The sequence below is a fragment of the Papio anubis genome, chromosome 5 (genome assembly GCF_008728515.1).
Source record: "Papio anubis isolate 15944 chromosome 5, Panubis1.0, whole genome shotgun sequence".
Classification (NCBI taxonomy): domain Eukaryota; kingdom Metazoa; phylum Chordata; class Mammalia; order Primates; family Cercopithecidae; genus Papio; species Papio anubis.
In genome coordinates, this window is record NC_044980.1 from 104,268,408 (window position 1) to 104,284,572 (window position 16,165).

At 39.2% G+C, this 16,165-nt stretch overlaps 1 protein-coding gene and 1 long non-coding RNA gene across 4 annotated transcripts in view; both read left to right on the top strand.

Annotated features, from left to right (window-relative positions):
- The window catches only part of CAMK4 (calcium/calmodulin dependent protein kinase IV), a 256,916-nt gene that overhangs the window by 178,283 nt on the left and 62,468 nt on the right, over positions 1 to 16,165 (top strand). The gene's annotated exons all lie outside the window — the stretch shown is intronic.
- Positions 6,170 to 7,989, top strand: LOC110743513. The gene is made up of 2 exons (XR_002522685.2): positions 6,170 to 6,720; positions 6,754 to 7,989. It is a non-coding gene; the product is annotated as an uncharacterized LOC110743513 (long non-coding RNA).

Consider the following 16,165-nt stretch of genomic DNA (forward strand, 5'->3'; position numbering starts at 1 on the left):
TACACTGTATACAAAATATTATTTTGATGATTATAGTCTAGATGACTTTTGTTGTTTAGGGGTTTTGTTAATGTTGGATGTGATCAACAATTCAATTCAACAATTACTGATTCCCTAGTTTATTCCAGACTTTGTTCTAGACTTTGAGATATAGAGGTCAAGAAACTCACCAATAAACTGGGTGGATAGACACATAAACACATGGCTACAAGATGGTAAAAGTGCACTTAGTGATTCAAAGGCATCAGAGAGGGAATATGCTATTTGATGTATCTAGAGAGAAACTGAGTCAGAAAATATCTTGCCAGAGAAAGTTGTATCTGAATTGGAGTTTAAAAGAAAATTTGGCCAGGTGTGGTGGCTCATGCCTGTAATCCCAGCACTTTGGGAGGCCAAGGCAGGTGGATCACAAGGTCAAGAGATCGAGACCATCCTGGGCAACATGGTGAAACCCTGTCTCTACTAAAAATACAAAATATTAGCTGGGCGTGGTGGTGCATGCCTATATTCCTAGCTACTTGGGAGGTTGAGGCAGGAGAATCATTTGAACCCAGGAGGTGGAGGTTGCAGTGAGCTGAGATTGTGCCACTGCACTCCAGTCTGATGACAGAGTGAGACTGCATATCAACAACAACAACAAAAAAGGAATTTTATAGTTTAATTATCAGCCAGTATGAAGGAAAAGGAATTTACATAATACTCCTTCTTTCCATTTTTAGGGAACATAGTAAAGATACAAAGGCACAAACTCCGGTCTTTAGTTTTTTCTTGAAAGTAAGGTACATATGGTGAGAACCAAGGCTTAAAAAGACAGGGAGACTGGGCTGGAGGGACTCAGGTGACTTACTAAAATGGTTCACATGATTCTGCAGATGAAGAGATCCTGAGGGACTTTTGCTATAAGACCATCACCCTGATGGCAGCATGAAGTCCAAAAGCAGTGGAGAGGATATTAAAAATGTCCAGTCAAGAAATGAAAAGCACTACCTTCCCCTCAAAAACAATAGTTTTTGAGTATATGAATGAAACGTGCTAGCCAACTAAACTCAGAATTTCCCTTAGATCTTCACTGTCAAGATCTATGAATGTTACATATATGAAGACTTGGGTATAATGAAAAATAATCTAAAGTAGAAAACTACAGACAGCAGGACTTAGAGGATCAATAAGAACTTTTCATCAAACTTTCTCACCTTTATTAACACTTAGCTTTCCATTCTTTTTTTCTCACTTCTCTGCCTACTTCCTTTCTAAGGTTTTATGCCGTTCTCTTCTATCTGGTCTAATAGTTCCTCTAATTACCTCTTTCTCTTCCACTCCTGCTTCCTTCTCCTAATTTTCTTTCTTTCTTTCTTTCTTTCTTTCTTTCTTTCTTTCTTTCTTTCTTTCTTTCTTCCTTTCTTTCATTTCTTTCTCTCTTTCTCTCTCTCTCTCTCTCTCTCTCTCTTTCTCTTTCTCTTTCTCTCTTTCTTAATTTTTTTTTGGTTTTTGAGACAGAGTCTCACTCCTGTCACCCAGGCTGGAGTGCAATGGCACGATATCTTGGCTCACTGCAACTTCTGCCTCCCTGGGTTCAAGCAATTCTCCTGCCTCAGCCTCCTGGGTAGCTGGGACTACAGGTGTGCACCACCACGCCTGGCTAATTTTTGTATTTTTAGTAGAGACATGGTTTCCCCATGTTGGTCAGGCTGGTCTCGAACTCCTGACCTCTGATGATCCACCTGCCTTGGCCTCCCAAAGTGCAGGGATTACAGGCATGAGCCTCCATGCCTGGCCAATTTTTTTTCTTTTTATGCTCTTTTTTTTTCCCCTTTGCTTTATCTAAGAACTAATGATGAATTAAAGAACAATAAAAATAACGAATATTTTTAAAGACCCACTAAATCTTCTAGACTAGATGACTCTAGGCTCACTTTGCACACAACATGAATTCTAGGTCCCAAAGAGAGCTACTGAAAGTAAACACAAGACACATTCTCTTTCTGAAAGGTGATAAAAAAGAGGATAATAAAACAACATCTAACTTACTTATCTTCCTTGGAAGAAAATACCTCAAGGATATGCCTCAGGATTAAGATGAGTGTCTTCATTTTTGCAAAAACGCATTAAAGTGCCATGAACATGAGGTTATTTAATAGATATGACCTGCCTCTTCTTTGATATCCTTGGATTATGATCTTTAGAAGTTAATTCACAGCTATTCTGTTAGGTTTTAGTTGATGTAATTCTCAGAATCATAGACTTTGAAGTAGGAGAATTAGAGAACTTCAAATCAGGATGGGAAATATGTCTAGTTAATAGTGGCACAGCATGAAAGAAAAACACAAGGCCGGGCGTGGTGGCTCACGTCTGTAATCCCAGCACTTTGGGAGGTCAAGGCGGGTGGATCATGAGGTCAGGAGTTCAAGATCAGCTTGGGCAAGATGATGAAACCCGTTCTCTACTAAAAATACAAAAATTAGCTGGGCGCGGTGACAGCCGCGTAATCCATCTACTTGGGAGGCTGAGGCAAGAGATTCGCTTAAACCTGGGAGGCGGAGGTTGCAGTACGCCAAGATGGCACCACTGCACTCTAGCCTGGGTGACAGAGCAAGACTCCTTCTTAAAAAAAGAAAAAAAGAAAAACACAAAAACAATACCCCAAAGTATACTAATAGAGAAGTACTCACAGTGTCCTTTTGCGGTCCATAAAGGCATACATTGTTTCTGATTATCATGAATAAAGAGAAAGAAAAAAGTGAGGAATCAAACTATAAGGAAATAAGCTTTTAAGGTTACACATTTTAATTACATTTAAAAAATGCTAATTCCAAGCAAGTATACATAGACCATGAGAGGAAGGATATTATCACAGTATCTTAAAACAAACAACAACAGCAACAACAAAACAACACTTTACCCTAATTGACAATTTGGCCTGTATGTATTCTGTTCTTATGATATTCAGTGCTCTGAAAAGCTGAAATAATGAACAAGGAATTCTGCCACCCACAATGGCCTCTCTGAGAGGACAGTGTTTTCTTTAGATATATAGAGATAGTTTACGTGCAATAGCCTTTACCTACTGCAGGCCACCAGACAAGGACTTTTAAGAAAGAATGACTAGGCTGTGCATGGTAGCTTATGCCTGTAATCCCAGCACCTTGGGAGGCCGAGGTGGGTGGATCACTTGAGGTCAGGAGTTTGAGACCAGCCTGGCCAGCATGGTGAACCCTCGTCTCTGCTAAAAATACAAAATTAGCTGGCCATGGTCCCAGCTACTCAGGAGGCTGAGACAGGAGAATCACTTGAACCTGGGAGCCAGAGGTTGTAGTGATCATGCCACTACACTCCAGCCTGGACAACAAAGATTGTACCACTGCACTGCAGCCTGGGCAACAAAGTGAGACTCCATCAAAGAAGAGAGAGAAAGAGAGAGAGAGGGGGGAGAGAGAGAGAGAGAGAGAGAAAGACTCTGTGGGAAATATCAATATCTCATGACTTAAGGGTGAACAGTGATCCTTTCTTTTCTTTTTATGAGTGTTTCTCTGTAAGGATGGTGTATTAGTCTGTTCTCATGCTGCTAATAAAGATATACCCAAGAGTGAGTAATTTATAAAGAAAAGAGGTTGAATGGAATCACAGTTCCACATGGCTGAGGAGGCCTCACAATCATGGCAGAAGGCAAAGGAGAAGCAAAGGCATGTCTTACATGGTGGCAGGCAAGAGGACTTTTGCAGGGGAACTCCCATTCATAAAACCATCGGATCTCATGAGACTTATTCACTACCATGAGAATAGTATGGGAAAACCCCTCTGCATAATTCAATTATCTCTAGCTGGCCCCACCCTTGACACATGGGGATTATTTCAATTCAAGGTGAGATTTGGGTGGGGACACAAAGCTTAAGCATTTCATTCTGCCCCTGGCCCCTCTGAAATCTCATATCCTCACATTTCAAAACCAATCATGCCTTCCCAACAATCCCCCAAAGTCTTAACTCATTTCAGCATTAACTCAAAAGTCCACAGCCCAAAGTCTCAGCTGAGACGAAACAAGTCCCTTCTGCTTATGAGGCTATAAAATCAAAAGCAAGTTAGTTACTTCCTAGATACAGTGGGGATATATGCATTGGGTAAATGCAGTCATCCGAAATGGGAGAAATTGGCCAAAACATAGGTGCTACAGGCCCTGCAAGTCTGAAATCCAATGGGGCAGTAAAATCTTAAAGCTCTGAAATGATCTCCTTTGACTCACCTCCAGATCATGCTGATGCAAACAGTGGGCTCCCATGGGCATGGGAAGCTCTGCCTCTGTGACTTTTCAGGGTACAGCTTCCCTCCCAGCTGCTTTCATGGGCTGGTGTTGAGTGTCTGTGGCTTTTCCAGGCACACAGTTGAAGTTGTTGGTGGATCTACCATTCTGGGGTCTGGAGGATGGTAGACCCCTGCTCACAGCTCCACTAGGCAGTGCCCCATGGAGGACTCTTTGTGGGGGCTCCAACCCCATAGTTCCCTTCTGCACTGCCCTAGCAGAGGTTTCCTGCAGCATACTTCTGCCTGGGCATCCAGGCATTTCCATACATCCACTGAAATCTAGGTGGAGGTTCCCAACCTCAGTTCTTGACTTCTGTGTTCCTGCAGACTCAACACCATGTGGAAGCCACCAAGGCTTGGGGCTTACACCTTATGAAGCAATGACCTGAGTTGTACATTGCCTTATTTTAGCCATGGCTGGAGCTGAAGCAGCTGGGACACAGGGTACCATATCCCCAGACTGCACACAGCAGGGGGGCCCTGGGCCAGCCCTATGAAACCATTTTTCCCTCCAAGGCCTCTAGGCCTGTGATGGGAGGGGCTGCTGCAAAGGTCTCTGACATGCCCTGGAGACATTTTCCACATTGTCTTGGTGATTAACATTTGGCTCCTCATTGCTTATGAAAATTTCTGCAGCAGGCTTGAATTTCTCCCCAGAAAATGGGATTCTCTTTTCTATCACATCGGCAGGCTGCAAATTTTCCAAAATTTTATGCTCTACTTTCTCTTAAACACTTTGCTGCTTGGAAATTTCTTCTGCCAGATACCCTAAATCATCTCTCTCAAGTTCAAGGTTCCACAGATCTCTAGGGCAAGGGCAAAATGCTGCCAGTCTCTTTGCATAGCAAGAGTGACCTTTACTCCAGTTCCCAAGAAGTTCCTTGTCTCCATTTGAGTCCACCTCCACCTGGACTTTATTGTCCATATCACTATCAGCATTTTAGTCAAAGCTATTCAACAAATTTCTAGGAAGCTCCAAAGTTTCTCACATCTTCCTGTCTTCTTCTGAGCCCTCTAAACTGTTTCAACCTCTGCCTGTTACCTAGTTCCAAAGTTACTTCCACATTTTTGGGTATCTTTACAGAAGTGCCCTTCTACCTGGTACCAATTTACTGTATTAATCTGTTCTCATGCTGCTGATAAAGACCTACCTGAGACTGGGTAATTTATAAAGGAAAGAGGTTTAATTGAGCAACAGTTCCACATGGTTATGGAGGCCTCACAATCATGGCAGAATGGGAAGCAAGACTTGTCTTACATGGTGGCAGTCAACAGGGCTTATGCAGGGGTACTCCCATTTATAAAACCATCAATTCTCATGAGACTTATTCACTACCACGAGAACAGTATGGGGAACTGCCCCCAATTTTCAATTATCTCCACCTAGTCCCACCCCTGACACATGGGGATTATTACAATTTAAGGTAAGATTTGGTTGGAGACACAGTCAAGCCATATCAGATGGTAAAGAGTGAATAACACATCTGTATTTCTGTGTTATTCTTTCATTGATTGTTTATTGGAGGAGGGGCTGAGACCATAAAATTTATTTCCTTACTCTGTGGTAGTAGTTGTTTGCCAAAAAGCTGAAGTATTCCTTTAGGAAATAAAGTTCTATTTTGTATCATATAGGTGTGATGTGAATTTACTATATATATATATATATATATATATATTTTTTTTTTTTTTGGAGATGGAGTCTTGCTCTGTCACCCAGGCTGGAGTGCAGTGGCACGATCTCAGCTCACTGCGAGCTCTGCCTCCTGGGTTCACGCCATTCTCCTGCCTCAGTCTCCCGAGTAGCTGGGACTACAGGCGCCCGCCATCACACCTGGCTAATTTTTTGTGTTTTTAGTAGAGATGGGGTTTCACTGTGTTAGCCAAGATAGTCTCGATCTCCTGACCTCCTGATCCGCCCACCTCAGCCTCCCAAAGTGCTGGGATTACAGGCGTGAGCCACCGCACCTGGCCATGAATTTACTATTTAGGATGTCTTTGACCCATAAAAAATAAATTTTTATTTGGTAATGGGTAATTCAAGAATGGTGTTGATAAAATGAACAGTTCTCTGCAATAATCAGGTAGAATACATTTTATTTCTGGATCAGAATCAGAGCTTCAAGGCAATGCTATAATAATATTCTGTTCACTGCTTGACCATGGAACTTTGATTTTATTATTATTCAACAGTAATGGCCACATACTTCCTAGGTGTTAGTAGAATCATGTAAAATGGTGGTGTTGAAATTTCCAGACTGAAAAAGAAGGTTCCTCCTGGTGCTTCATTTTCTCTTCTCAGATTTTTTTTTTATTGTGTTCAATGAAAACACACACACACAAAATTTCAAAGTTTTAATGCTTCTAAGAATAAGGAGTATTTGTCAACAATCTTCCAAACTCTAAAAGGAATCAGCATTGGAAAAGGTGAAACTCTAAAAGGAATCAGCATTGAAAAAGGTGAAGATGGGTCCTAAGGCAAGACAGAAGAACCAAGCAGGAGGAGACTTTGGTGTTCTCATTCACACCTACTGAGATCCTTTACCAAGACATGGGCCACAGACAGAGTTAGCGCCCAGCATCTTATTTTATGTGAGTGGCTTTCTCTGAGAGCCAAGTCTGTTTCAAATCGTTTTTTTTCCCCCACCATAGCAAAGCTTGGACTTTAAGTCTCATAAATGCAAAAGAGTGTGGGATGTGACAGCAGTTGTAGGTTGGGCTAAAGGCAGCAGGATCTATGGAAGTATTAGTTCTAAGAGTTGTCAATTCTTATGTAATGCTTTAGGCAAGAGAAGGTAACAGATTGCTCCAAATTATTCAGAAATAAATTCCGCATAGTCAGGTGGAGGAACAGATGACTCTCCACTGTGCATCCAAACCACAACCTGAAAGGAAATTGCTGGAGGCTGGAAACATGACAAGAACTGCTTCATTGGAACTTCAGCATAGAAATAAGTCAAGTGGATTCTACTTTGTGATCATCACCATTTACAATTAAGGTAAATGGTGATTTACAATTAAGGTAAATGGTGATGATCACAAAGGAGAATCCACTTGTCTTTTCTATTGGCAAACATCAGACTTGCATTAATCCTTTTTTAATTAAGTTTGGTAAAGAGGAATAAAAAATATGAACTTTTCAAAATATCCTAAAATAAAAAAAACAGGGAGAAATTTGTCTTCAAGATATAGTGTAACAGCATACTTTTGGAAAAACACATTAAAAGGGTATGGAAGATATCTTTTAAAAGCATCTGCTTTGTTTATTCAAAAAGATCCATGTGTTTTGACATTGAAACAAGCTTGATGTTTAAGAAGTTATTAATAAATCACCAGCTTGAAATAAAAATAAAGCTCTGCTTAGGTAGGAGCATAAATGATAAGGAAGCATAATATAATAAAAGTTTCCAGAAACCAAATTAAAAAATTAAAATCTGAACTAAAAATAGTAAAGTACAGAATTGAAGTTGTAGGTAATTGAGTTATTTATTCAGATGCAAAATTTAATAAGCTTTACAAAAATGCAGGAAGAAAAGAGAAAAGATGCCACTAATAAGAAAGTTGATAGTAGATATGGGAACAGGCATTCAGTCTAAAAAAACAGTTTTCCCAAAGAGGAGATGAGCGGTCTATAAAACAGAGACAGTAGTTAAGGATATAATAAGAAACCGTTTTTTCATGCCAAAAAAAAAAAAATTACTCCATGTCTCATTTTAGTCAAAACTGAGTAAACTGATAAGCATCCAGATTTTCCCCGTTGTTTTTGAACATTTCAAAAATAATAGCAGCATTTTAAACAGAATGCCAGAAGAAGATAAACAATATACTGGCAGGACAAAATCAAATCAGCCTCAGACCTCAAACCAGTATTTAACACTAGAGGACAATAGAACAAGTGTCTACAGAGAAGAATGCATTGTAATCCATGAATTCTATAACCACTAAATTGTCTTTCATATGTAAAAGCAGCAAACATTCTGAAACATCTATAATATATAAGTAAGGTAGGAGACCGGACTTAACTCTGGAGGCAGGGGTCGAGTACTGGACCAAATTGAGGACTAACTAGAGCAGAGACTTGGTGGAAGCAGTTTTCCATAAGACACAGCTGCCAGTGTGTCATGTTAGTTTATCACTGCCATGGCTACACCCAGAAGTTACCACCTCTTGCCATGATAATAACCCTATGACCCAGAAGTTACCACCCTTTTCCTAGAAATTTGTACATAATCCAACCCTTAATTTATATGTAATTAAAAGTTGGTATAAGTATGACTGCAGAATTGCCTCTGAGCTGCTACTCTGGACAGATTGACTATGTGGTAGCTCTGCTCTTCGAGAAGCAGTAATTGTTCTACTGCTATACACCGCTGCTTCAGTAAAAGTTGCTGTCTAACATCATGGGTTCACCCTTGGATTCTTTCCTGGGTAAAGCCAAGAACCCTCTCAAGCTAAGCCTCAGTTTGGGAGCTTGCCTGTCCTACATCATCAGTATTCAGAAAACCTACCTGACATTAATTTTCTAATGGGAAATAAATATTTTAATGATATATTTCAGCCAACTAATACATAAAAATAAGATTTTAAATGGGGAAATTGTCATATAAAAGACTTGGAGGCAATTATTAAAATTACCATGGAGCTGGCCGGGCGCAGTGGCTCATGCCTGTAATCCCAGCACTTTGAAGGCTGAGGCAGGCAGATCTTGAGGTCAGGAGTTCGAGACCAGCCTGGCCAATATGGTGAAACACTGTCTCTACTAAAAATACAAAACATAGCCAGGGATGGTGGTGTGCACCTGTAGTTCCAGCTACTCGGGAGGCTAAGGCAGAAGAATCACTTGAACTCAGGAGGTGGAGGTTGCAGTGAGCCGAGATCACACCACTGCAACTGCACTCCAGCCTGGGCGATAGAGCAAGATGCCATCTCAAAAAAAAAAAAAAAAGAAAAGAAAAAAATTATTATGGAGCTAAAGCTATGAATTGTTATAAAACTGAATGCAGTTGTCAAAGAATTTTGAAATAGAAAACACATAATGTAAAAAATTGCTTATGCCTAAAATAAATGTAGCAATAAAAGCCAAGAGTCGGTAGATTTGGTTTCATTCTTGATGTAGGATAAACAGAAAATATAGCTTCAAGTGTTTTGTAAAATCATTACCCATATACTTAAAAACTAGAGATGTGTTTTCTAAATCACTAGAGAAAGGAAGGGCAAAATATAACCCAAAAAGTTAATGGAATTTTTTTAAAGTGAAAAAAGAACAAAAGTATAAAAAGTGTCATAAACTGATAATAAATTAGAAATTTAAACATAAATGTATATGTATATATTGATAACTATGATAATGGTCAACTAAAATCTTCAAAACTTATGATAGCGAGAACACTATATATCAAAACTTTTATCATTCTGTTTCTGAAGCAAATTTGTAACTTTGAATAAAAACCGCTCCCAATTTTTACAACCCTTCACTTGCTGTGAGTCAGACTTTGGACTAAGAAGTCAAGTCCAGGGGCTGGGCTTGGTGGCACACGCCTGTAATCCCAGCACTTTGGGAGGCCGAGAAGGGCGGATCACGAGGTCAGGTGATCGAGACCATCCTGGCTAACATGGTGAAACCCCGTCTCTACTAAAAATACAAAAAAATTAGCAGCCCGATGTGGTAGCGGGCGCCTGTAGTTCCAGCTATTGGCGAGGCTGAGGCAGGAGAATGGCGAGAACCCGGGAGGCAGAGCTTGCAGTGAGCCGAGATCGCGCCACTGCACTCCAGCCTGGGCTTTGAAACTCCGTCTCAAAAAAATAAAAAAGTCAGGTCCAGGGATAAATAAGTGACTGAGATGGTGCTAACTTCAGAATTTGTCTCGCCTCAAAACCCTTTATTACTCCCAAAGCCCAGATTATTGCCTGATGCTCTCCTTAGAAAAAAAATTAGTTCTTTGTACAAATAGATTCTGGCTGCCAAAGCTTTAAGCAAATATATCTAAACCTGGAAGTGTATCACTTAGACTTAGGCCGGGCACGGTGGCTCACGCCTGTAATCCCAGCACTTTGGGAGGCTGAGGCGGGCAGATCACGAGGTCAGGAGATCGAGACCATCCTGGCTAACACGGTGAAACCCCGTCTCTACTAAAAATACAAAAAATTATCCAGGCGAGGTGGCGGGCGCCTGTAGTCCCAGCTACTCGGGAGGCTGAGGCAGGAGAATGGCGTGAACCCGGGAGGCGGAGCTTGCAGTGAGCTGAGATCACACCACTGCACTCCAGCCTGGGTGACAGAGCTAGACTCCATCTCAAAAAAAGAAATGTATCACTTAGACTAGATTGCAACATCCCGCTCTTCTTTCCCCACTTCTCCACTTCTCAAGCAGCAGCAGCAGCAGCAGCACCACCACCATCCACAATACATTACCAGGTTAATGATTTAAATCAACACCAAACACCAACATCTTCAGTAATATCAAAGATATGGCAAAAATGCCTCCATTACCACTATTAATTAACATAATTTTGCTAGCCTGATTCAGGGTAATAAGATATGACATAGAAACAGAATAAAATAGAAAAGGATAAAATGAAGCAATTATTTGCATATGATAGGATTGTGTTCTTGGAAAAACAAAATCTACTGGATTGTAGAAGCAATGAAAAATATTGTGGTCAAATAAAAAGTGTTTTAAAACCAGTTTTGAGCCTATATAACAGGAAAAATAAGTTAGAAAATGGAATAGAAAAGAAGTCTATTTATATTAGTACTAAAATTATTTAATAGCTAGGAATAAATTATCAAAAAATGAATGAGACCTGTATAAATAAAATTACAGCATTTAAAGAAAGACATAGTAGAAGACATTTATACCATATCGCCAAGTTTCAAATATTTTAGAGATATCATTTCTTCCCAAATTAATTTAATGCTGTTAGAATTCAGCAAGGTTTTGTTTTGGGATCCAATAAAGTAATTGTAAAATTCATCTGGAAGAATAGTCTTAGACAAAAAAAGAATAAGGAAGAGGACATTTATCTACCAGATATAAAAATGTTATATAGTGCCCCTGTCATCGTAGGTTTCACTTTCCACTATTTCATGTATCTGTGGTCAGCTGCTGACTAAAAATATTAAATGAAAAGTTCTGGAAATAAGTAATTCATAAGTTTTAAGTTGTGATCTGCCCTGACCTGAGTAGCCCAGTGAAATTTTGCACCTCGGGCTCTGCTCCACCCAGGACGTGACTCCTCCCTCTGTCCAGCATATCCGTGCTGTATACCCTCATGCCCTTTCATCACTTAGCAGCCATCTTGATGATCAGATCAACTGTGACAGTATGGCAGTGCTTTTGCTCAGGGAACCCTTATTTTACTTAATAATGTCCCCAAAGTACAAGAGTAGTGATACTGCCAATTCAGAATGCCAACGAGAGCTGTAAAGTACTTCCTTTAAGTGAAAAGGTGATAGTTATTGACTTAATAAGGAAAGAAATTATATGCTAAGGTTACCAAGGCCTACAGTAAAAATATTTTCTAGCCACAAAATTATAGATGGGAAAAGAAATTCGTGCACAGTATATATAGGGTTCAGTATTATCCATGGTTTCAGTCATCTACTGGAGGTCTTAGAATGTATTCCCCAGTGATAAAGGGAACTAGTACATTGCAAAGAAAGATCAATGGAATACAGTAGATACTTGAGCAAGAAACTCTAGTTTTATACAGATTTGATACGGTGGGTTCTCTGTACCTGTATAAATCTACAGGTTCCACATCCATGGATCCAGTCAACCTTGGCTCAAAAATATTTGGAAAATAAAAAATAAAAAAAAATAAAGAATAGCAAAATAACAATTAAATAGAAAACAATGCAGTATAGCAACTATTTACATAGCATTTACATTGTATGAGTTATTATACATAATCTACAGATGATTTAAAGTATACAAGAAGATGTGTGTAGGTTGTATGCAAACACTACACCATTTTATATAAGGGACCTAAGCATCCCTGAATGTTGGTGTCTGTGTGGGCCTTGGAACCAATCCCTCAGGGATACTGAGAGAAGACTGCATAAAGGCATCTACATGAATAGCGAGAAAATGATATTCCAGTAACTGCTGTTGGGGATGTTAAATATTTGGTGGAATAAAAGTTAGATTCTTATTATGATATAGCAAAATACTTTCCAGATAAATTAAATAGAAAAGTAACTATAAACTATGCATATATATGAACAAACTCCCATATTCATGCACATACATAAAGACAAACACACAAACAAGACTGGAAACAAAACCGTTAACAGTGGTTATCTCTTGCCAGAGGAATATTACATTATATTAATATTTTCTGCATTTTAGAATCTTCCACATCTCTATAATGAACACATATTGCTTTTAATAAATAATAAATGTTGTTGAACAACAAAGATGGAATTATCCAGAGAAAGGATATTAATTACAAATGAGTAAAATATATGAATAACAAACGGTTGTATACTTTAAGGTTACAGGAATATTCCAAGATACATAGAACCTCAAGATGATGGATATACCATCAGACCCCCTGGGTTCGAGATTTTGTTCCACCTTTGTTTCACCGGGTGTGAGAACCTTGGGGCCTCTCATTTATAAAGCAGAAATAATAAGGATGCTGTGAAAGTCATTGAGTTTGCATGTGAAATATTTCCAATAGTGTGAGACACATAGAAGGCATTCAAAAACCATTAACTACTGCTATATGCAAGAAACTTAGCTAAAAAGTTCATTATAATTTGAAGGACTGAGAAATTAGGAAGTCACTACTATTAACAAATTAATACCATAATACTAATCTTATAATTGTATTATAAATTGTGAATAAATTAATATTATTCAAATTTAGAGTGGAATTTTGACATCTTCCACGTGTTATGAACATTCATAGTCAAAAGTAAGGACAACTGCTTAGGTGTTCAGCCAGTCTTCCAAAAGACGAGTGATGATGCTTTAAAGTGTGTAATTGGAACTATTTCGGTATAAATATTGGATTCATCAACTTAATTTTTTTATTTGTATATATTTGTTTATTTTAGAGACACAGTCTCACTCTGTCACCAAGGCTGGAGTGCAGTGGTGCAGCCAGAGCTTACTGCAGCCTCAGTCTTCTGTGCTCAAGCAGTCTCCCACTTCTGCCTCTTGAGTGGTTGAGACTATAGGCATGTGCCATCACACCCAGCTAATTTTTTGTCTTTTTTGAGACAAAGTCTCACTCTGTCACCCTGGAGTGCAGTGGCGCGATCTCAGCACCTCCGCCCTCCGGGTTCAAGTGATTCTAGTGCCTCAACCTCCCAAGTAGCTAGGATTACAGGCGCCCACCACCATGCCTGGCTAATGTTTGTATTTTTAGTAGAGACGGGGTTTTACCATGTTGGCCAGGCTGGTCTGAAACTCCTGACCTCAGATGATCCACCCGCCTTGGCCTCCCAAAGTGCTGGGATTACAGGCATGAGTCACCGTGTCTGGCCCCAGCTAATTAAAAAAAGAAAAATGTAAAGAAGGGGTCTCACTCTGTTGCCCAGGGTGACCTCAAACTGGGCTCAAGTGATCCTCCTGCCTTGGATTCCTGAAATACTGGGATTACAGATGTCAACCCCCGTGCCTGACCAATTTATCAACTTTGAAATTAACAAATTAGTATGCTTGTTCAACTCAAAGTGATTATAGGAAATTTCCAGATATTTGACTTTGCAATAAGAGCTCCATGACAAATGCTTTTAAAAGCATGCGTGATTGTACACTTGCTAAGCTTTGTGTTATCTAATAATTCAAAACATCTATATATTACCTTAGTTTGCTGACTTCTGGTTGTATCTTTTACCCTGGGGATATATTTTTGTATTTGCACTTTAACCTGTTTTGTCATTGGAGACTACTGTAATGTTTTATTGTGATTTTTGAATGTCAATTTCCACCAATGCAGTTTTGTGATATTTATAACTGATATTTTGGAGTTCTTTTTTAGGAGAATATAATTACTGGGGATTTTCATCTGGGGAAGTCCTAAAAATATATCTGCATTCCTCAGCACAAACCGTAGGTCATAGCCTATGTACACTGAGCCTGTCATGGAAACAGAAGGTTAACTTGATTTTCTAGTTTTAGTTATTGTCTTTAATCCCATCCCAACTATGTAGCTTCTGAATAAGGGATGTTCCCAAAAGTGTAGTTTTTTCCACTTTGACTAAGATGCAGAGTTTCTCAAAGGGAGCAATAAGAATGCTAGTTTCATTTGGGCAGGGCAATTTCTTTATAGATGTTTAGCATCCCTGGCCGCAACACCATGAATGCCAGTAGGAGGCCCAAAAACTGTAACTGCAAAAATGACAAACACCTTCACACAATTATAAATGCATCCAAGTGGGAAATTCCCCTTAACTTAATCTTTTTTCTCTTCATTTCTTAGTTAGCTGGATTTAGTCAACTAGTTATTTCTGTTTTGCTTAGGTTTATCTTGTTTTTTCTGTTTGTTTGTTTCCAGAAGGACATATTGGCATTATATTCCCCAAGTTTTTTCACGATTTCTAATGATTATGTTGAAAGACATTGATGTGGTTTTGCTGTGTCTCCACCCAAATCTCATCTTGAATTCTAGCTCCCATAATCTTCATGTGTCGTGGGAGGGACGCTGTTGGAGGTAACTGAATCATGGGGTCAATTTTTCCCATGCTGTTCTTATGATAGTGAATAAGTCTCACAAGATTTGATAATTTTATAAAGGACAGTTCCCTTGCACACACTCTCTTGCCTGCTGCCATGTAAGATGTGCCTTTGCTCTTCCTTCACCTTCCTCCATGATTGTGAGGCCTCCTCAGCCATGTGGAACTGTGAGTCCATTAAACCTCTTTTACTTATAAATTACCTAGGCTCGGGTATGTCTTTATTAGGAGTGTGAGAACGGACTAATACAGACATCTTAAAATATGTGTGGGACACTTGGTTCTAACCTTAGCAGTCTATACTCATTCATCTCTGTATTCTTCTTGCACTGAAAGTTGCCTTGCAGAAATCTGACACAAACTTGCTATTTCCCTTCGTATAGATGATCTGCTTTCTTCTACCTGGAGGTCTAAGAATGCCTTCTTTATACTTTGAAGTTCAGTAACGATCAGGTGCTTGCCAGTTTTTCATGGCTGTTTTCCTATGAGGAAAGTAGTAATAGTATTTCCCCATGTCATTATTTATACAATTATGAACAAACTGAAGCTCAGAGATGGGCCTTTGCATAGTTGCTCACCAGTGAAACCCCAGGCTGTTAAAACTCCTGTTCTAAGCTTAACCACAACAGGTAAGCATCTATAGAAGTCTTCTTAGCCTTTGGAGTTCTGAGTCTTTTAAGTCTCATTCTGTACAAATGTCCACTAATTTAAGCAGTCTTGTGGGATTTTTATAATTTTCCTCATTTGTTTAAATCAAAGCAGATGGAACATTTGGACTATTTTAGTTTCTATGACTTCCTGGCCCATTTCTTAATGTCTGAAAACAACTATCTTTAATCAAAGATCCTACCCTCTCCTTCCTTCACCTATAATAAATTCTAAAGCCAAATGTATATATTTGTATTTGTTTTTTTTTCTCTTCCCAGGAGTTAGAAATTAATCATTTCAACAAATTCACTTTCTCTCCTGAAATTCTGTGGCATTTTGAACTTGTTGTAGCACTTACCATGCTATATTATGATTATACACAGGCCTGTCTCCTGTGATAGGTTGGGTCATCTCCAGACTAGGAATGATGATTTATTCATCTCTATCTGTTATTCTTTTCCTCTACCATCCACCACCACCCCCATACACCCCATATACCTTTTTGTATTCATACCATAGAACAGGCACAATAAATATT